Here is a 22,945-nt window from a genome sequence, read left to right on the forward strand (position 1 = left end):
GGTGGCAAACTTGAGCAACCAGTTTTTCCTGAAGTTTGCCTGAAAATATGTTTATGATGAGCTGTGCTGTCATTCTTCTATCTTGCCATAGCCTTGGAGAGCCCCTCCCAAGCCAAATGGCTGCTCATTGACGTTGGTAATCAAGGATTTCAGAAACAGAGATCAAGGTCAACATGGGACCATGACAAAAAGGACAAGAAATCCCTAGTACACAGGTGCCCTTACCGGGTTCCGCTGCCTTTACGCCAAGGAGGCCATAGATCCCAGCATAACAGGCAGCCTGTGATGATTTTGTGGGCAACCAGTGAGCGCCCCACTCCATTCTCTTCTGGACCCCCTCATTTGGCATTTTTAAGCATTTTCAACATCTTTTGAGAGAAGGGCAGTGAAAGAGAACAATCACGGGGGAAAGCAAAGCTTTAATAAAAATAGAATTCCAAATATTTCAGCTGGGCTCTCTTTGTGTAGCTAAAAGAGATTTAGAGCATGGATCAAAAGCCCTATATCTCCTTGTTCTGCAGTTAACCAGGTGTATGCCCTTGGGCAAGCCACTCAACAACTCCAGGCCCCTGTTTCCTCTCTTGTAAAATGAGGAGGAACCCCATCTTGCTACTTTCAAGAGTGTAGGAGTCCTTTTTGGCAGCCCTGTTTCATAGCGCACCCCTAACCGAGGACCAGGTAGGTCACAGACTAAGAAGGGAAGGTGTCGTATATAGGCTTGCAGGTAAACTTGGTGAAGCCAGTTAGAGGGATCCTGGAACTGAAGTGTTCGAAGGGCAATAAGCAAGAATTGAAATCCCTGGACGGCCCGATTCCTGCCTCAAGTAAGTCCCTCCCAGGTATTAGTTGAGTGGCTCCTTGTCTCATTTTCTTCATGCTGTCAAACAGAAGAGCCCATAGGGAGTGGGGCTATGGCCAATAGATCATGTCCCCAGTGTTCTGGGAAAAGAGAGAGGTAGCAGAAAGGCCAGAAGAGGAACATCCGCTGCAAAGGGACCACAGCGGACTACTCTGCTCTCTTTCCAGGTTGGAAGGACCCGGGAGCCAGGGAGCTGCTGCATCCCTGGCTGCCTCTGTACCTTCATCCCCTCAGCAGCACAGCCACCGACTTGGGCAAGGAAATCAAAACCTCGGACAAGAAGTGGTAAGTCCAGGAAATGTTAAATTAGTTGGGCTTTTGGAGATTTTTGTGGGATCCGTAGACATTTGTATTTTCAGGGGAGAGATTTTCCTTTTTTATTCTGGGACCATATGCAGAACCTCAAATTTACTGTTGTCCCCATTTTTAAATGTATCATTCAATGGGGAGGGCTTTTCTGATGACTTCCCTTCTCTCCTTCTGCTGATGTAGATTGTGAACTCTGCTACCAAAGTTCCTAATTGTTCTGTAGGGTCAGACTTCGGGGTCCCCTTGGCTAAGGTGGGTTTGGCTCTTGCAGTGGGAGAACGCCCCCAAACACCACATTCATCTCAGGAAATTCTCCAGTGGTCATTTCTCTGTGATACAGGTGAGATGGCATTTGCTACTGTGTCCCTTTAATTGCTATCTCTGTCTTGGCCCTAAGAACTTGTCCAGACCCGTGGCTTACCCTTGGGCCTGTTTTCTTTTGTTGTACTACATATCTGTTCTCTGCGGACTCCTGACTTATTCCGCCAACTATGCAAAACCTATATTCTCCCTGGAATCTGACTTGTCTGCCCCTTCAGGGGTCCTGCATGGCTTCTGTGTCAGATGGGATGCCCTGCCTCTGCTCTCTACCTGAGCTCCAGTCCCACCTCCCAGACTGCCTACTGGTCATTTCTTCTGGAATGTGCCCCTCATTGTTCTGCCAAGCAGATTGCAACATATCCAAAAACAAACCTCATTTTTTGCCACAAACCAGCTGCTCCTATAACCTCTCAGCCCCTGTCAACAGTCTGTCATTTAGATGAAAAGCAAAGTCCTCTTGATCTAATCTCCTTTCATTGCCCTCAGCTATTCAGTCCCCAAGAACAATCAGATTTTCTTTCAAATATTGATCATTGTTTCTATCCTTCCCTTCCTCCCACGCCTCCCCCCGCATCCCGTGACCATTTCTAGGTCATCACCACTGCTAACATCATCTACTGTTCATGTCCACTCTTTCCCTGTCCCTGTGCAAGGCCAAGGCCAGACCTCTCTTAGTTAATTAAGTCAAAACCCTGAAGCTGGAGTTCCCATCATGGCGCATCGGAAACGAATCCGACTAAGAACCATGAGGTTGTGGGTTCGATCCCTGGCCTCACTCAGTGGGTTAAGGATCCAGCATTGCCGTGAGCTGTGGTGTAGGTCACAGATGTGGCTCGGATCTGTTATTGCTGTGGCTGTGGTGTAAGGCCAGTGGCTACAGCTCCAATTAGACCTCTAGCCTGGGAACTAACATATGCCCCAGGTCCGGCCCTAAAAGGACAAAAGACAAAAACAAAAACAAAAAAAATCTGAAGCTTTTCCCTATTTCCTGTCCTATAGGCTTCTTCCCTTATCAGGGTGTTAAATTTCCCCTAATTTGATCCCATTCTGGACAATCCTTCTGCCAGCCAGTTATATCAGAATGGAAAGTTTAATGGATTCGGAATTAGTGGACCTGCTTTCAAATCCCAGCAGAACCGCCTGGAGGAACTCACTGATTCCTGGAGCCTTGGATCCCTATGGGCAAAGTGGGGATAATGGTGCCTGTGTCACAGGGAATTTTATGAGGATTTAATGAGGGAATGTGTGTGGAGGCAGTTTAACATTGTGTTCAGAAACCACATTTGAGCTGACTCATTGGTTCCAGGCCAGGCTTTGTCACTCGGGTCACTGTGTGACCTGGAGCAAGTTCCTTAACCACTCTGGGCTTCTCGTCTTCATTTCTTTTTTTTTTTTTTTTGTCTTTTTGCTATTTCTTGGGCCGATCCCACGGCACATGGAGGTTCCCAGGCTAGGGGTCGAATCGGAGCTGTAGCTGCCAGCCTACGCCAGAGCCATAGCAACACGGGATCCGAGCCGCGTCTGCAACCCACACCACAGCTCATGGCAATGCTGGATCCTTAACCCACTGAGCAAGGCCAGGGATCGAACCCGCAACCTCATGGTTCCTAGTTGGATTTGTCAACCCCTGTGCCACGACGGGAACTCCTCTTCTTCATTTCTGAAATGACAACACAGCCAGTGCCTACCTCATCATAGGTCTGTAGTGATGATTAAATGAGATAATCCATGTAAGCTTCTTGGAGTGCCTGACATAATGAAGATCTAATGGGTCTAAGCCATTACTATGTGCAAGAGACCTAGTACATTGATTGACATCTAACTAGCACTTGATAAATGTTTGAGGAAGTTTGTTGATGAATTCATCTTATCCCAACTAATCTCATTTCCTATGAATTCTTGCTAGGCACATTCTTGTGCCATTCCTCCTCCAGGCAGGCTGACTACCCGGGCCTTTCATGAATATATCTCTCCCTTTTCTTGCCTTTGGTTATGGTATGTCTCTTTTCTAGATTGTCATAGTTTCTTTCCCCGACTATCCAAATTCTTCCGATTCTTTTTTTTTTTTTTTTTTTGTCTTTTTCTGGAGCACATATGGAGGTTCCCAGGCTAGGGGTTGAATCGGAGCTGTAGCTGCCGGCCTACACCAGGGCCACAGCAACTCAGGATCCAAGCCGTGTCTGCAACCCACACCACAGCTCACGGCAATGCCGGATCCTCAACCCACTGAGCGAGGCCAGGGATCAAACCCGCAACCTCATGGTTTCTAGTCGGATTTGTTGACCACTGAGCCACAACGGGAACTCCCAAATTCTTCACATTCTTTAAGGTCCATCCTAAACCTGGCCTCCACAAAATGTTCCATCACTTCGGTGCTTATTGATGTCTCACTTTTCTGAACCAGTTCCCCTCGATCGGGCATTGGGTGCACTTAGATGTGACATCTAAATATAGTTTATGTCCTCAACTAGTTTGAAAAATCTTCCTCAGCATCATTTTGGAATACACAGTGAGTATCATGAATATTTAACCTGCTAGACGACCTTATCTCTTCGAACTATCTCGTATGCGTTCCCAGATTATACTGAGGGTGGAATTTGGAGAAAGGGATATGTACTTCTGAGGATGAGGAAGGATCCAGAATTCTGAAAAGGCTTTTCGGACCTGCAGTCTCTTATCAACAGTGTGACACCTGAGGGCGGGCAGATGAGGGGGTGAGGGGAAGGGCTCCTACGAGGTGGGACCTATGGCCTCCTGTGGGCTCTGTCTTGGAGAAATGCTAAGGCCCAGGTGGGGCAGACCATGGCTGACACAGGCAGGAAAGTGTCCCCATTCGAATCTGGTTCTTGCTGTGACAGGTTTTGCCTTGAACCAGTTTCTCAAGCCTCTTACATTTTTGCACAACATTTGCCCTATTGAGAAACTGGTTTTGCACGAAACCTCCCATGGCTTGGAGCAAGTATCCATGACGGTGTTTGCATACCGCTGGGGTTTTACCCCTCCCGTGTGTGCCAGTAAGGATGAAGCGGCATACAGATGACTCGCCATGAAGGACACAACTGTGGCCTCCCAAACCGAGACTCTTTGAACTATGTGAAAGGTTCATGGCAGGATTTCGCAATGACAGAGAAGGCCAAGAAAGCCCAGTCTAGAAGGCAAGGTTAAGAACATTGTCTTTGCCCCAGTTCTCACAAAGCCCTCTTTGAGTTCTGTGGCCACAGCGATGCCTGTCTCTGGACTCCTGCACTACCTATTGCCTGGACTACATGGTTCAGTTGGGTTATAGGTGGAATTCTATTTTTTTTTTAATTTATTTTATTTTTTTTGTCTTTTTGCTATTTCTTGGGCCGCTCCCGTGGCATATAGAGGCCCCCAGGCTAGGGGTGGAATCAGAGCAGTAGCCACCGGCCTATGCCAGAGCCACAGCAACGTGGGATCCAAGCCGTGTCTGCGACCCACACCACAGGTCACGGCAACACCAGATCCTTAACCCACTGAGCAAGGCCAGGGATCGAACCTGCAACCTCATTGTTCCTAGCTGGATTTGTTAACCACTGAGCCACAACAGGAACTCCTATAGATGGAATTCTAGAAATGGCTTTCTGTGCTAGTTGTAAGTCCCCTAAGAACACAGACTCTCTTCTTTGTTGTTCCTCTGCCGAGCCTCTCGATACAATTTAACTCAATGGTGGGCACAGTAAGATTATCCACAGTGTTGAAGGATTTGTTTTTGGAAACTCAGTTCATAGAAAGTGGCTCCACAAGGAGAATTGGAAGACCCGTTTCTGTTTTGGATGGTTGGGCAGGGGGAGCCGGTCCTCACTGGCATGGCTGTCAGCAGCAGCGGCAGCCTCCTTTCGTAGGTCAGGGAGTCCTGACAGTACAGGTAGGACATGTTTTCATTGCTTTCCCACCTCGGAGAAAAAGACGTTCCACCCAGTGCCTGAGACCTCATCCCGAATCCCTTCCCCTCTCACCCATGAAGACCATACAGTGAGAGCGATGAGAGGCATCAGAGATTGTCCAACTCAGTTCCTTTATTTTATAGATGAGGAAACTCAGAGCTCAGGGAAGAGCAGCTGAGGGGGGTGGATAGAGGATGTACTGGCTTTGGCGTCAGGGAGGATTGGACTGGAGTCCCAGGGCTGCCACTCTGTAGCTGTGTGACTGTGGGAGAGCCTTGTCACGTCTTGGAGCCTCAAGTTCCTCATCTTTAAAGTGGGAGAACAGGAGTTCCCGCCTTGGCTCAGTGGTTAATGAATCTGACTAGGAACCATGAGGTTGCGGGTTTGATCCCTGGCCTTACTCAGTGGGTTAAGGATCTGGCGTTGCCGTGAACTGTGGTGTAGGTGCAGACGCAGCTTGGATCCTGAGTTGCTGTGGCTCTGGCGTAAGCCAGTGGCTACAGCTCAGACTAGACCCTTAGCCTGGGAACCCCCATATGCTGTAGGAGCGGCCCTAGAAAAGGCAAAAAGGCAAAAATAAAACAAAACAAAATAAAATGGGAGAACACCGCCCGCCTCCTGGGGTGGGAGTGAGAATTGAGGGAATATGGGTCAATACAGTGCTTGGCAACAGAGATGCTCAATGCTTGTGGGCTCTCTCACCTTTCCCTCCTCCACTGTCCTGCCCAAAGTCACAAAACTATTCAGTGCTGGCCTCTCTTCTTATTCAAGCTAAGTGATTTTTCAATTACATACTAAGGCTAGCCTCCTACTGAAAAATTAAGATCAATCATTAAAATTAAAAAAAAATTACTTTCACTGGGGATTTGCACCAATTTAGTTTGAGCTCATTTATGTGCCTCAGGGATAAAAGAACTTAAAAGACAGTAATACTCAATTTCAGAGTGAAATTCGAAGGTGTTTCCAACTACAGTGTTTGAACTCCTGGTACTTTAAAAATAGTACTGGTGGCCTTTTACCCCTTTCAACAAAAATTCCAGGCTTTGATATGTTTACATGCTTTGCTCTGCAATTTGATATTTTTCACCTGTCTTTCTTAAGATATACTCTGCTGTCCATTACTCATCATTTGGAACTAAAATGAAAACATGGTTGTCGAAGTTCTTTTAAAGAAATAAAACTGTATTGGTAATGACCATGCGGGATTTGAGGGGTGGTTTAGCCTCAGAAATGAAATAGACATTTGTATCATTTACCAAAACTAATGGTTGATGATAAAGCTTTCTTTCCCATCCTGGAGCATATTCACTGGGATCATTATTTCTTTGGAAGTGTTTCATTCGCTAATATGCACTGTTTGGCTGAAAATATATCTTTCATTATGGAGAAGAATTAGGATTAGACCCCAGGGAAAATCTTAGGTTGAAATACCTCCTAATTGTGACTGTTAGATTCTCAAATTGTGATTGGCAGCTCATTTGTGGAGTGGGTCAGGTCCTACAAGGCAAAGGGACAAAGCAGGGCCAAACGTCTCTGAAGTTTCCTTTGAGGAAGTCCTGGTAGGCAGAAGAGTGGTCCTTCAAAGTCCTTGTCCTAATCCTCAGAACCAGAATCCTTGAGCTACACAGCAAAGGGGAGGAGGGGATTACAGTGGCTAATTAGCAGATTTAACCAAAGGGGATTATTCTGGGTTATCCAGGTGGGCCCAGTGTAATCACAAGTCTCCTTAATGGGGGGAGAGGGGGAAGCAGGGAGAGGGTTGGTGATTTGAGAAGAACTCAACCCAGTGTGGCTGGTTTTGAAGATGGAAGAAGGGACCCCGAGCCAAGGAATGCAGGCATCTCTGAAGCTAGAAAGGGCAAGGGAATGCATTTTCTCTTCGCGCCTCCAGAGCGGAACATAGCCCTGCTGACACCTTGACTTAGCCCAGTGACACCCACTTTAGAATTCCAGAGCTATAAGATAATAAATTTGTGCTGTTTTCAGCCACTAAGTCTGTAGCAATTTGTTAACAGCAGCAATAGACAATTAACACAGAGAGTCTTTCCAAACAAAGGCTGACAGACATCCTGGGATTTCATTCAATCATGGGCAACAAAATTCGCAAAGGAATTTTGACACAAGGAGAGACGGAAGACCATTGTCAGGAGCAAAGACTGTTAATAGAGAGTGCTTCTCAGGTTTGGCACCATAAGGGATGGAGGAGAAATATAAATACAACTCATAACCTTACTTGGTATTTATGTCACATCTTATAATTTAAAATGGGTTTCATTTACTATTTCCATTTAACCCTCTCACCAACCCTATGATTTTATTTTTATTATTTTATTATTCCATTCTATAAACAAGAAAACTGGAGCTTAGAGAGTTAACTTTTCTAAAATCAGATAATAGAAAGTAGAAGAGTTGAGATTCACAGATCTGTTTCCAAAATCTAGGTATTTCACTGTTTTGATATCTGTCTTACCTAGAGAACCATTCAAGCAGGAAGTCAATACTTGTAGAGATTGCTCATTATTTAAGGTAATTTCTCTAATAAATAGAGGTTGCAGGGAGAGGTGCAGTTAATACTTTGCAGTGGGCATCCACTCTTTTTATGTCTGTCTCTTGTGAATGTGGAGTCTTCCTGGGATGTACCTGTTGTCGTAAACATCCCTGGCCATCACTGGTGGCTTCTTACCAAACATTTTTGAAGTTCACTGTCCACCATAAACCTAAATTTCACATGTCTAAGTTATAGCTCCACCCCACCTCCCCCACCTTGATCAGACTTCCACCCTATTTCTTTTAAGAATTTTGTTATTAACCTAGTCATCTGAATTCAGCAGCTATAAAAACAGCAACAGCTAATATCTACTGGGAATACATTCTAGTTATTGCGCTAAGCGTTTTAGATGTCATCCACCAAATCCTCCCAGCAACCTTTGAGGAAGGCACAATTATTAACCCTATTTTATAGACAAGGAAATTGAAGCTTATGTTAGTTGCGAAGGGTGACACCTTAGCATCACCTTTAATGACTCATCTCCCTAGCCCTGCATAACTCATGAATCACAGAGTCCTCTCAATCCTCCCTCTGTACTGTTTCATGCATTTGTTGCTTTCTTTCAATGTCCACGGCCACTGGGCCAGTCTTGGTTCCTCTCGACTTACGCCTGAGTTGTTGCCACAGCCCAACATGGTCTCTCTTATTCTATGATCCCCTTCCTTGGATCATTTTAATTAGCTTTGGTCAGACCAAGCCACCTAAACTCTCACCTTTATCTCATCCATTTCCAAGTTCAAACCTTTAAACCAGAGAAGATACATCCAAATATCCCCAAAGGTTATCCTTGGACAGTGTAATGAGGGTACCATTTTTTAAAATTAAATAACTTCACTGCTACTACTGTAGGTTGAAATTATAGGGCAAGAAACATAATAAAGATAAGCAAATATTGTACCCTAGAAGTGTGTTGGTCAAACTTCATTTATTCCAACATTGGGGAGCTTTCACTGGTCCTCTGACCGTTCCAAATATGCAGTTCCATTTTTCAGAAGCAAACTTTTGCATAAAAAATTTATATAAATGTGATCAATGTTACCCTATGTTTATAAGCTTTATTACTGGTAGTAAAACAACAAGTGTGCATGGTAAAAGAAAAACTGAATCAAAATACCACCAAAGGATATAACAATAACAAACTTTTTCTTTCTCTCCCTCCATTGAATAAGATGTTTTGTATTTTCTTCTTTATATTTTCTGAAATTTACAGGCTTTAGCAAGGGACATGTATTGCTTTATAATAGAAAATAGGGCAAATCAAAGCATAATTTTATGTATTTATTTATTTTGGGTCTTTTTAGGGCCACACCCATGGCATATGAAGGTTCCCAGGCTAGGTTGGAGCTACGGCTGCTGGCCTACGCCACAGCCATAGCAACGCAGGATCTGAGCTGTGTCTGTGACCCACACCACAGCTCATGGCAATGCCAAATCCTTAACCCACTGAGCAAGGCCAGGGATTGAACCCACAACCTCATGGTTCCTAGTCGGATTTGTTTCCGCTGCACCATGACAGGAACTCCAAATAAAGCATAATTTTAAAAAAGGAACCAAACTATCAATCATTCTCTGTTACTTATAATATAAAGGCTAATTTTTTTGGATGAGGCTCGGTACAATCTGGCCCCTAAATGCTTTCTAGGCTTATTATATACTCCTGAATACAACCGTTCTGCTTCAGTTAAACTATTTGAACCACCTTTTCCCTGCTGTGTCTCCAATGTGTGTTTTCTCTTCCTGGAATGAACTTCCCCTTCTCTTTTAATATCCCAGTCCAATCTAGCCTAGCGTGCAAGATCTAAGTCAGTTCTACATGCTGCCTTTCCTAAAAAGGAAGGAATCAGTGTGTAGTGAGTATTGAGTGTGGAATGACGTACTCCACTTAGTGCTTTCCTTGGTGTTCACTTGGACCTTACAGCAGCTCTGGATGGTTGGTGTTAATCTTCATTCTACAGATGGGGAAACTAATATTCCCTCCAGTTACAAAGCTGGTATGTGGCAGAGCTGGAATTTGCAGCTGGCTGTCCTGCCCCAGTTCAGAGAGCTCTCATTTTCCCAACTTCTGTAGCACATATCTGAGTAAGCTTGACCAATAATCACAGAAGCACATTCTAAGACAGTGGCATTGCTTGTATTATTATTATTATTATTTTAGGTCCACTCCCGAGGCATATTGAAGTTCTTAGACTAGGAGTGTATCGGAGCTGCAGCTGCTAGCCTATGCCACAGGCATAGCAACACAGGATCTGAGTCTCGTCTGCAACCTGCACCATAGCTCATGGCAACACTGGATCCTTAACCTACTGAGCAAGGCCAGGGATCGAACCCGAGTCCTCATGGATATTAGTTGGGTTCATTACTGCTGAGCCGCAAGAGGAACTCCTGCTTGCAGTATTATTTCGATCTACTTGTACTTAGTATTTGTTTTCTTTATCTTCTCAACAAAACCACCTGTACGAAAACTTGGGTTGAGTTCTAACTTGCGATTTCCTAGGTCAGTGTCTCTGAGCCACCTCTTTAAACTTTCTCAGCCTCAATTTCCTCCACCATAAAATAGGAAAGATAATAACTATACTTAATTCTTCCAGTGGTTATGAAAGTTAAAAACCTGGTATATACCTTGTACAAAAGAGCTGATGTTTCCGTATTTGATTTAACATGGTGATACTATTTTCAAATTCCATTTAATTTTTAGCTTCTTTTATAGTAGTGGTTTGAGATATTCCTAAAAACCAGTGACCGAAAGAGGACTAGACCTTTTTCTTTTAACACATTAAAACACTGACTTTAGTAGGAGTTCCTGTCATGGCGCAGCAGAAATGAATCTGACTAGGAACCACAAGGTTGCCAGTTCGATACCTGGCATTGCTCAGTGGGTTAAGGATCCAGCGTTGTGGTGAGCTGTGATGTAGGTCACAGATGTGGCTTGGATCTGGCATTGCTGTGGCTGTGACGTAGGCCGGCAGCTGTAGCTCTGATTAGACCCCTAGCCTGGGAATCTCCATGTGCGACAGGTGTGGTCCTAAAAAGCAAAAACAAAACAAAACAAAAATCACTGACTTTATATAAATTTAATTTTTAAATTTTATTGAGATATAGTTGATTTACAATGTGTTAATTTCTGCTGTACAGAAAAGTGACTCAGTTGTACATATATATTCTTTTTCATATTCTTTTCTATTATGGTTTGTCATAGGATATTGAATCTAATTCCCTGTGCTATACAATAGGACCTTGTTTATCCATTCTATGTATATGTTAGTTGGTATCTGCTAGTCCCAAACTCCCAATCCTTCCCTCTGCTCCCCCTGACAACCACACATCTGTTCTGTGAGTCTGTTTCTATTTCGTAGATATGTTCACTTGTGTTGTACTTTAGATTCCATGTAAAAGTGATATATGATATTTGTCTTTCTCTTTCTGACTTACTTTGCTTAGCATAATTTCTAGGTCCATCTATGTTGCTGTAAATGGCATTATTTCATTCTTTTTAATGGCATTGTATAAATGTACCACATCTTCTTTATCCATTCATTTGTTGATGGACATTTAGGTTGTTTCCATGTCTTGGCTATGTAAATACTGCTGCTATGAACATAGGGGTGCATGAATCTTTTTGAATTATAGTTTTGTCTGGGTATATGCCCAGGAGTGGGATTGCTGGTTCATATGGCAACTCTATTTTTCAGTTTTTTGAGGAAACTCCACGTTGTTTTCCATAATGAGTACACCAATTTACATTCCTACCAACAGTTTACACAAATTTTTAAAAAAATTTCAATCAACATAGCATTTCACCATTTGGTCAGCATGTCCTTTATCTTGCTATTTAACCAACATTGGACAAGAAGTTTAGTTGCTGGTTAAAGATAGTTTCTAAAGGTAATGCTTACATTTATAAACACGAATGGTATTATTGAATGTTGTCCTTTTTAGACCAGAAAGCCAATGAGAACAGTGAGACCTACAGTTACTTGGAAAATGAAAAAAAATTAAAAAATCACTCTTCTACAAAAACAAACACCATTTTTTCATATTACTTATATCAGAGAAAAAAAGGATATCACTGTATTCATTCCAATTATTTTCTTTTAGAGTCAGATGAAAAGCAAAATTCACAAAATTTTTCTAGCCTTTTATTTATTGACCTTCCTCCCTACCCCACCATCATTTATAAAAGAACTCTTCAGCCTGTTGAACGATACGTAATTCTAATGTTAGAAATGAGAATTCTTTTATTCTGATATTTTATTTCAGTTATTAAAAGACTCATCAAAACAACCTTGACAAAAACTCCAAATGTGTGTTGTACGTGATACTGAAAATAAAGTTTGGGCTGTAGGTAGCAAAAGTCTACCTGCAGCTCTCCTGAGATTGCCACTGAGAAATTCCCACTTCTCCAGGTACTTCCCGAAGACCTGTTGGTTATGAATTGTTTGATTAAAAGAAAACAAACAGGCTGGTTATCAGGTCTTTAGGATCTTTGCAGGGTTGAAACATCTGACACCTGCCTGTAGCTGGGTAGGATCCTTTCATTCTGCTCCTAAGAGTCAAGCTCCTTGAAAGAGTAGTTTGTACTCAACTATCTCCGTTTTCTTCCTTTCTTCTCATTCTCTCTTCCACTCACTGCACTCTTGCCTCTGCAAGATTGTCTCTGGTGAAACCACCCTCTCCACAGTCACTCAATTGCTAAATCAAAGGAAGGCTTTTTAGACCTTATCTTCTCTGAGCACTAACTTGCTATAAACACTCTCTGCTCAAAACTCTCTTTTCTTGGCTTTCTGTACCAGCCATGCCCAATGCTTTTCTTTCTACCATTCTGGGTGTCCACACTCTTGACTCAATCCTGGGATTACCTCACGTTTTGAAAACCTTTGCCAAGTTGATAAATAAAAAATCATCTAGTTCTTGTAACTTATTGTGTCTCTTTACATATTTGCCACACCCACAGATCAGATATACACTGATAACAGTGGTGGTGGTGGTGTTTATTCTCTCTTGGTTGTATGTCTTAATTTGACATTGAGGTTTTCCATCTCTTTCAGAGCTGGGATTGTATGCTTTTGAACCCCTTTACTTCCTCCTTCCTTTCATTTCCTTATGAAGAGCATGTGTTTAATTTAATTGGATGAAATTGAACACTTCATTTCCATTAGACTTTTAAGCCCTATACTTGGTCCAGGTTCTTTGTAAACCCTCCATTGAGGAGCATGGAGCATTGTACTGAAAGATGGGAGACATTTCTAATCCCAGTTTAGCCCCTAACTAGCTATGCATTCTTGGGCAAGCCGCTTAACCTCTCTGGAACTTTGCCTTCTTATTTGTAACGTGAATAGGGAGTTCCTGTTGTGGCTCAGTGGTAGCAAACCCAACTAGTACCCATGAAAATGCGGGTTTGATCCCTGGCCTCGTTCAGTGGGTTAAGGATATGCCATTGCCATGAGCTGTGGTATAGGTTGAAGATTCGGCTCCAATCTGGTGTTGCCGTGGCTGCAGCTCCAATCTGATGCTCCAATTTGACCCCTAGCCTGGGAACCTTCATATGCAGATGCAAACTCAAAATGGTAAATAAACAAATACATAAATAAGTGAAATCTTTGATATCTTCTAGTTCTCTCATCACAGAGGTAAAATTTTCTTCCATAAACTTCCTTCAGAGAAAAACTCTTGGAATATTCCCTCCTATTCTGCCAAAAGTACTGCTTTCCTCCAACACAGTGTCACCTATTTGAGGCAGAACTTGCTTACTTCCAGAACTGTGATTTGTTTGTATGGTACCATGAGCCCTAGGAGAATAGTAGCAGCAACTATCATCCAAAAAACAGAGCCAAGACTTTTAAAAAATTGTTTTATTGGAGTATAGTTGACTTACAATGTTGTATTAGTTTCAAGTATACAGCAAAGTGAGTCTATATATATATTTCCCTGTGCTATACAGCAGGTCCTTGTTAACTATAGGACAAGGACCCATATTTTATATTTTATAGATAAAATAGTTATCTATTTTATATATAGTAGTGTGTATATGTTTAGTAACCATATATTTGATCTTGAAATCACATAGCCAAGACCTAAAGGTAAAGTAGGTCCTGTTTGTTTTTTGTGTGCGTATTGGTAAAATGCCTTGAGAATCCATCGAAAGCTAGGGATACACTCACGGAAAAAATAATATATATAATAGTAATAGTATATGTAAGCATATACGCACAAAATTTTAGGGGCCTCCTAGACTATCTGAAGCCCATCCATGTACTCCCTAGGAATCCATGAATCCTAGGCTAAGAACAATTGATTTGGAGACATTAAAAAGGTCCCTAAAGATTAACCAAATTATTAAAAGTGCTTCCTTCTCAACAACCTAAATGTCCATCAGCAGAGGAATGGATAAAGAAGATGTGGTACATACATACAATGGAATATTACTCAGCCATAAAAAATGAAACACTGCCATTTGCAGCAACATGAGTGGACCTAGAGATTATCCTGCTAAGTTAGACAGTGAAAGACAAACTTCATATGATATCATTTATATGTGAAATCTTAAAAAAGGATATACGTGAACTTATTTGCAGAACAGAAACAAACTCACAGACTTTGAAAACAAATTTGTAGTTACCAAAGGTGACAGGAGAGGGATGGCCTGGGGGTTTGGGATGGGCATATGCACACTGAGGTACATGGAATGACTGGCCAACAGGGACCTGCTGCATAGCACAGGGAAATCCACCCAGTATTCTGTGATAATCTATATGGGAAAAAATCTGAAAAAGAATGGAGGTGTATACCTGTATAATTGAATGACTTTGTTATGGAGCAGAAATTATCACAACATTGTAAATCAACTACAATAAAAGTTTTAAAAATGGGGAAAAAAGTGTTTCCTTCCTATTGGAAAAGGGAGCTGCTAAATTAAATAAGTGTTTATAAAATATTATTAAGACTCTCTTCAAAACTAAACTATTATGCGTACTTCTAAATATCTTCTTCATAAATCAGGTCATGTGTTAACCTGCTTAAATCTTTCAGAGTAGAATGCAAATTCCTTACCATGCAATTATAAAGTCCTGTATGGTCTGGCTCCTGCTCACCCTCGTTTTATACTTTTGAGCCCCCGAGGGCCTCCCTTTTGCTCTGGGAACACATGGACTCTCTATTATGTCCTCTGTTTCTGTTGAACAGTCTCGGAGTGACCTGCTGCCTCTGCCAAGACCCGGCCCTGATTGCCACCCTTCAGGTCTCAGTTCCAATGCCCCGCCCTCCTCCGATGAATGCCTCCCCCAGTTACCCTCACTCATTTGCTGTCACAACACCCACTTTTTCTCCTGTAGAGTTGATCTTGTCACAGCCCTGGCTGTTGTTTTGAATCTTCTCTCCCCACTAGAACATTAGTTCCATGATAACTATATTCCCAGAACGAGGGATGGATTGAAACCTGAAGAGGGTCTAAGCATTAAGATTATGGTGCTCCATCCACCTTCATCTTTAATTCTAGCTAGAAAACTTGGTGCTCCTCCCTCACATTTAACTCTGAAAGCAATACTACACTGTACCCTTACAGGTACTGAAACAAAAATAGCTTCTTTTTAGATTATCTGATTGTAAGACCTTAGAGCCCCTGCTTTGCTGGTGTCCTAAGTATGTGAGCTCTTTGTCCACCTTTGGGGAATCTAGCACTTACTCCATCCTTTAGACATACTGGAAGCAGTTTTAGGTTAAGGATGCCTATGCCTACCAAAAAAAACTTGCTGTGGTTTTGATAGGCATTGTCTTAATCTGTTAATCCATTTGAGAAAAACTGACCTATTTACTCTATTGGGTCTTCCAATCCATGGATATAGAAAATCACTCCCATTATTTAGGTTTTATTTATTTCATCAGCATTTTATAATTTTCAGCAAGCAGATCCTGGACATAGTTTGTTAGATTTATATATACCTAAATATTTCATATTCTTCGAGCAATTGTACCAGTAGTGTTTCAACTTTGTTCCTACCTGTGTGTTGTTGGCAGATGTAGAAGCTCTTTCAGTAGAACACGGAGAAAGTTCCTTTTGAGTGAAGTAAATGTGTTCAATGCTTACTTGCTGGACTAGTAACAAGCTATTTATCCTAACATCCATGTACTTCTGTAACATGCCTCTAAATCTCAAATTTAGCCTTGTTCTTTATTGCGACACCCCAACCTCCACTACTATTAGAAGGGTCTACTCGTCCCTCATCTGAACATCCCTTGTCCATTCCATCTCGATGTCTCTGCTTCTGCCATTTCCCTTCTAGAAGAGTCTCTTCACTGACCCCTCTTCCCCCAAATTAAAGCTTAACTATCCTCCACGGATGAGGTCAAAGCCCTTTAGGAGATGCCTTCCTTGACAACCCCAGCCTACCTGGCTCCTTTGCTCCACAGAACTCTTAACCAATATTGCATGCCACTCAATTATTAACTTCATTTGTAATTAGTTTTAATCAATGTCTTGTTTCCCTAATTAGATGATATACACTGGGGAGGCTTCCATAATAGCTATCATAGCACCACATACATGGAAGACACTCCAATTTCATTGTATAAATGAAGAAAGGAGAGAGAGGCTTCAAGATGTGCCAGGGTAAGGCGGCTGGAGCTGTAGCATGTAAAGAGAACTCGAATTCTTGTGGAGTCTTTTATGCTGGCAAGATCCCTGCTAGGACAAGGATTTTTTCTCTTCCTTCCTTCCCCCAAATCCCAACTCCTCCAGCTGAGCAGATTGGAGATGCAGATCCTCCTCAACTACCCTTTAGAATCTGTTCTAAACAGCAGGACTGTGGTCAGTCGATTATCAGAGCTTTCCTGGAAGAGCACAAGCAGTAACAGCCCGTGGCCACCAGAGGACAGGGCGCAGGGAGCGATTGCTTCCCCTCCATAGAAGTCTTAAAAGAGGTCAAATCTATGGCCTTCAGGCTTCAGTGACTGCCTGATGTGCTCAGCGCATTCCCATCTCCAGGTGGACTCCTTTTTCTCCTCTAAAACATGGGCTGGAAGCTCCTAGAGGCTTACCCTAATACTAACCTGAAATGATTATAATAGCAAATGCACTTTAGCTGCACGATTTAAAGGCAGAAAGGGAGTATGGAGATGTTTCAGCTTTCTCACTCCAAACCTGCTTTTCAGTTCTTTTGCCAATTAAACAAGCAAACAAAAAGCCCCTGGAAGTGTCCAAACAGACATTTCCGAACAAAGATGACTTTCGGGACCAAGGTCCCAAATTGAGTACATTGCAAATGGAACACTTGAGGAGATACACTATTCCTGCCTACAAATTCTGGCTCCTGGAGCAGTTCACTCGCAGTGTGCTTTTCCGTCATTAATCACATCTTTGTTATGTGATATCCACGTGAGTACTTCTCAGTTGAAGCAGCTTCATGCTCAAATGCTCAAAGAACACTAGAATAAAGATCTGATTGTCCTAGTCAGTGATTCCAAGTCCTGGATTGTCACCACCTCAGGTCTCTAGTTTCCCCAAGTGTGTAATGTAGTTTCAAAACAAAGCTATTTTAATTAGTCCAAATTTAAAAATGCACGAAGTGTGTGAAGTTAAATCAATGGGGTCTTGCACCTCTCAAGAGGCAGTGAACCTCTGTTTTGATTTCAAGATGATTCTGTGCTGCCCGATATAGAACATACCTCTAAAGAGCATTTTAGGCTGCTCATTCCCATTACATTTGTAAATAGGAAATGTTGAGTAAATTTAATCAAAGTAAAATAATGAATATTAGGAGCATTCAGGTGGGGGCTTTCAATGACAGACACAGAGAGGCAGCTGAGTGCCTGACCACCTGAATGTGATTTTTCTTAAAGTACCTGTTACTTCTCTTTCCTAAGAGACGGCGGTGCCCTGCATTTTGGGTTTTTAAAGAGCGATTGTAATTCTCTCAAATCATTGTTTGCGTTTCTTCACGCTGGGGAGGCAGCTGGAAACAGCCCAACCAGGAGGAAAAGGTTCTGCTCCTCGCTGGCGTGGGGGTGGGGGATGCGACCCTGAAATACCTGTTGGGGCGCGGCGCTAAGGCGCGCGGCCGAGACCAGGCAGGGAGGTCGGGGTTCGGGGCCCCCGGGGGCGGCGGGCACGCGGGCGCGGAAGGAGGAGGCCGCGGGTCCGCCTCCCCCAGCCGCCCGGCTCCTCCCAGCGGCGCCCGCGGAACCTGCCCCGGAGCCGCCGGGCCCCGGAACGGAACGTGACCCGTCCCCTCCCCGAGCGGCCGCGACCAGGCGCCGAGCCCCGCTCCGGACTTGGGCGGGCGGCGCGCGGCCCCGCCCGGCGCCCACCGCCCTGCCCTCGCCTGTCTCCTCCTTTCCCCGGGGCTCCGCTGAGTTCATTCACTGGGATTGGTTTCAAGTGACGCCATCTCTTTATTTTTAAACCAATGACCTCATCCGCGCTTGAAGTTTCCTGACCAGCGACTCTTTCTCTTTTCCCCCACCCCCACCCCACCCCCCCCGCCTTTCCCCCTCTTTCTGGGTGTCCCTGTTTGGGGGGCTCTGATCAGTTTTCAAACGACTATCATCACCTCTCCCTGCCCCCGCCGCCCCCCCACCTCCCCAGGTTCCTCACCCCTTTCAGCAGTGTTTTTTCAAGGCTGATCGGGGGTGGGGGGGAGAGAAAGAGTGAAGAAAAGTTGCAAACTTCTCCTCGCTTCCTAAGCCTCCCGCCCCCACCCGCCCCTCCGAGCAGGAGAAGATAATATAGTGAAAAGAAGAGGAGGAGGAGAGCGCGACGGGACGGACGCGAGCAGGAGCGCAGCCGCCCTCCCGGCTCCGCCGCGGCGCCTCGCAGGTCCGGGAGGCGAGGGGGCCCCGCGGGGAGACGCCGTGACAACTTTCATTTCCCCCCGAGAGAGCCGGGAGGTCGGTAGCTCCCCAAGTAAGTGGCCGCGCGGACGGCGGGGTGGGAGGGCGCGGGGCCGGGCGCCCGCCGCGCCGGCAGCATGGACGCTCCTTCGCGCGCCCCGGCTGCTCTGCCCTCCCGGCGGCCGGGCCCGGGTCGGCGGGCGGGCGGGCGGGGTGGGGGCGACCGCGGCCCGGAGCGGCGCGCGCGTGGGAAGCTGGGGGGGGGGACGAGGGGGGCCGCGCGGGGAGGGGGCGGGGGACGGCGCGGGGACTGGGGCCGAGCGGCCGGGTCCCGCCGCCAGGAGCCGCCGGCGGTCGCGGTCCCTTCGCGGGCGAAGCCGCTCGCTTCCAGGCGCGACTGTTACACAACACGCCTGCCAAGTGGGGCCCCGGCCTGACGGTTCCCATTATCCCCAACTCGCCCTGGGTGTAAGCAGCGGGGCCACCTGGGTGGTGACGGGGCCGCTTTCTTCCACCAACTCGCTTTTCATGCGCTGCCCCCGCCCTCCTACACAGGCAGGGTGTTGGGGGCTCGGTGTGCCAGTGACTTCTTTATTTACACTAACCCTAAAACGTGAGAAAGGAAAAAGCCCGGGGAGACAACCGAGGGTCTGTGTATCGAGTGTACTTTTCATGTAATGAAACACCGGGGAGGAAAATATTTGTGCAAGACTGAAGATTTCAGGTGCTGCCGGGCTTATTTCCTTTAAAACTTCAACAATAACAACCTGGGAATTAACTTGAGAAAATATAAGGAGATCTTAAAATGAATGGATATGGCAAAATCCTGAAGAAGTTTCTCAACCGTCCGCTGCAAAGATCCTAAATAAAATCCCCAGTGCCTCGAATCGTTTGGAGAAAGCACACCTCCATCCAGCCTGTGATGAATAAAGTGGAGAGGAAAAACCTGTTACATAATCTCATTTGCCCGGGGGTTTGCAGTGCCGTCCCCTTGCATCAAGGGGAAGTGAGTTAAGATGCAGGGTGTTTTAAACTCTCTGAAGTTTTTATTTACCCAGTGTTCTGGCTGCCACTTCTGCTTTAAAAGATTATAAGTAAATACTCTGCTCTTACAAGGGAACCAAACCTATCAAACCTGTTTAGAAAATGACCAGGTATGTTTCTTTGCTTTCTTTCCGGGCTGTTTGTGTGTGTGAAATTTACCATCCATGAGAGACCTTATGACTAGTATTTGGGGAACTTAGACTGTCAGATCTTTAAGCCACTCATCTTTAAGTGCACGTTAAGTGACAACTGCTTCCTCAGAGGATTTATGCTATTCCGAACCACATCAAGAGCAAAGATTTTTGAAGTTAAGGTAAATTTTTAAAAGGAGCGAATTCTTACCAATGGAATCAGTCACTTGTGAATTATTTACTTTTCCTTGAGAATCCTGTATTTTGGTGGACAGACAGCTTGGGAGGCTGTAGTTAATTGAGACTTGTGGAATTCTGGTTTTGGTGAAGGTAGCAACCTGGAAAAGGTAAATTGAAAAACTAAGAGCTTGGGAGTTAGGTATTTTAGTCAAAACGTGACTAGGCACTGTGAAAGTTTTTTTTGTTTTTGTTTTTGTTTTTTTTGTATAAGTAAAGTTCTGGAATTTAAGTGAGTTTGATAACTGTGTGAAATCTTGTTGTTAAAAAAACATTGGGGGCAGTTAACATGTTCATGTAAAAAAATCAGCCCCAAAGTTGGTTTTAGGTAAAATGTACTTATCAAAGTTCTATATGGGGGAAAAAGGTAAAAATGAGTTTATTCTGAATTCTGCTGGTATGGTGAATAACATGAAAAAAAAAAAAAGTAGATTGAAGCACTGTAAACCTGCATTCAGATGTAAAAATAATTGAATACCTGTAAACTAGTCATGTAAAATTGAGGATTTGGGATCTCTTTGGCCAAAAGCTTAATGGGAGTAACTGAAAAGGGGGCAAAAGAGAAGATCCTGTTAACCCAGTTCTTTTCCTTTTTCTTAAACATTAGAAACTCTTTTGTGGAAGTGAGGCTGAGATCAAGTCTGAGATGAGTGCAGAGTTTAGGCTGGGGTCATTGGAAGGGCCAGGGTTGGTGTTTTGATGTTCTTTTCTATAAATGCCTGTATTGGGAATTTAAATTCCATAGATTTTCTGGCCTATGGGATTACATGTTGAGGAAGCTCACTTACATAGCTGTTCAAAATTAATGTTTTTCTACTTTTCAGCCAATCATAATAGCCCACTAAATATAATTTGCTAGAATTACCGGTGTAATTTATCCTTGAAACCCAACTTTTCCTGGAGAATTAAAAAAAAAAAAAAAAAAAAAAAAAAAAGGCAGCGTTTTCTATCCTGTGTTATTTGGACTAAAAATTCACTGGACGTTTAATGTTTTTGAAATGCTTTGCTCTCTCAAGCCAATGGTACTTTAAATTCAAGAAGTAAATTAATATAGGGTAAGCTAATTTGGATCAGAAGCCCAAGAACAGGGAGGAAATCAATCAGGGGAAACAGAAACCAGATTTTATGACAGTTTTTCAACAGATTGAAAAACTAGTTAAAAAGGCTTCATAGGAAAAACCACAGTTGATGCTTGATTGGCTTTTTTTTTTTTAAATTAACTGCATCAAAAATTTAAAACCAAGGCATATATCCACCATAGTAAAAGAAAATGTTACTAATGGTGGCTCAAGCAAACACATAATTATAAAAGTAAATCTTGCCCAAAGCCACATAGGATATATTCCAAAGCCAGATGTCAAAGTTTTTCTGATTTTCTTGTGGACAATCTGATATTTTTGTACATTTCATTTAGCCCAGATGGCCAAGGGTTGGTTGGCTTTGTGAAGGAAGGTTCATAAAGTTTGGCCACCTTTAAAGGAGCAGGCTCAGGCTTTAAGAAGAGAGTCAGTCTCATACACTGAGACTGGGAGAAAGGGAGTTTGAAATTTAATCAAGTAAATGACTGGAGGATATAGGAGTGGCTTGGAAAGGAGGCTCTAAAGTAGATTAACAAGAACAGGTACAGAGAAATAGTAAAAGCTTGCCTGAGCCATGATTGGTGAAAAAGGAAATGGGATACATCTTGACATGAAAGGGAAAAAAGGCATAAAAAGGAAAAATACCCTCCAACAGGTACCTCAGCAGCAGGAAAAGAGTAATGAAGTTCACCTTCTTGATTGGAGTTAGATACCTCATGAGAGGTATCATCACAGTCGAAAGATTTTTGAGCAAAAATTAATCTTGGCAGAGGGGGATGGATAAAGTAATTTATGAGCAGACGTTATAATTATGTATATCAGAATGTAAAACTTGAAATTGCCAAAGATGAATTTTAAAAGGGGGACCCACTGCAGTTGCAAAGGGAGGGATAGGTTATAAAAAGTTGACACTACTAATTAAATTGATTTCTGGATTAACTGCAGATACGTATGCATCAAGCAGATCATTTATTAGTGGTGTGTTATTTACACAGCCTTTTGGTGGATACCAAAAGTTAGGGACACAGGTCCATGCCTTTAATGAGGATGATAAGAATTTTAAGGGTGCTACATACATATGTAAATATAAGCAATTATCAGACAGCGGGGAAGGGCCAAATTCTTGGTGTGAAGGAGAAAGAGATTGGGGGATGGGCGAGGTAATCTTCCTAGAGGTAACAGAATTTGACCCTGGCTTCAAAGGATGGTTAACAAGGATATGGAGGAAAGGAAGTGGGGAAGGTCCAAGGTGGGGGGGGGCATTCATCCATTTCTTCATTCAGCAAATTTATTTGGAACCTCTGCTATTAGACACTGTTCTCTTAGTGGGGATAGAGTGGAAAGAAGAGTTTTTGGCCTTATGGAATGTACGTTCTGGTGGGAGAAGACAGAAGAACATTAAACAAGTAAATACTCCATGGAAAATCTGATGTCAGAGTGATGTGGAGATAAGTCATGATCAGGGTCAAGGAAATTACAGCGTGCTAGTTATAGTCCCACTTATTCTGTGAATGACCTGTTTTGCCTATGATATCCTGGCGAATAGTGTTAATGATTTAACTTTTTAATTTTTATTTGCCATCCAAACCAATTTGGAAAGAAGTCTACCCTTTAATTGACTTCATCTTTAACCTGTTTTTTTTTTTTTTTTTTTTTAAAGAAACTTACGTAATACTTTGTAGACTGAAGCC

The 22,945-nt window shown here is 43.4% G+C and overlaps 1 protein-coding gene across 4 annotated transcripts in view; it reads left to right on the forward strand.

Moving 5' to 3' along the window:
- The window catches only part of DUSP16 (dual specificity phosphatase 16), a 91,938-nt gene continuing 87,163 nt past the window's right edge, over window positions 18,171-22,945 (forward strand). For 2 of the 4 annotated variants that reach the window (XM_021092339.1, XM_021092341.1), the window contains exon 1: window positions 19,319-19,917. The gene's annotated coding sequence lies outside the window, so the exon portion shown is untranslated. Of the gene's footprint in view, window positions 18,837-19,318; window positions 19,918-22,945 lie in introns of those variants that run through there. The other 2 variants (XM_021092338.1, XM_021092340.1) reach the window with 2 other exon arrangements.

The sequence above is a fragment of the Sus scrofa genome, chromosome 5, assembly GCF_000003025.6.
Source record: "Sus scrofa isolate TJ Tabasco breed Duroc chromosome 5, Sscrofa11.1, whole genome shotgun sequence".
NCBI lineage: Eukaryota > Metazoa > Chordata > Mammalia > Artiodactyla > Suidae > Sus > Sus scrofa.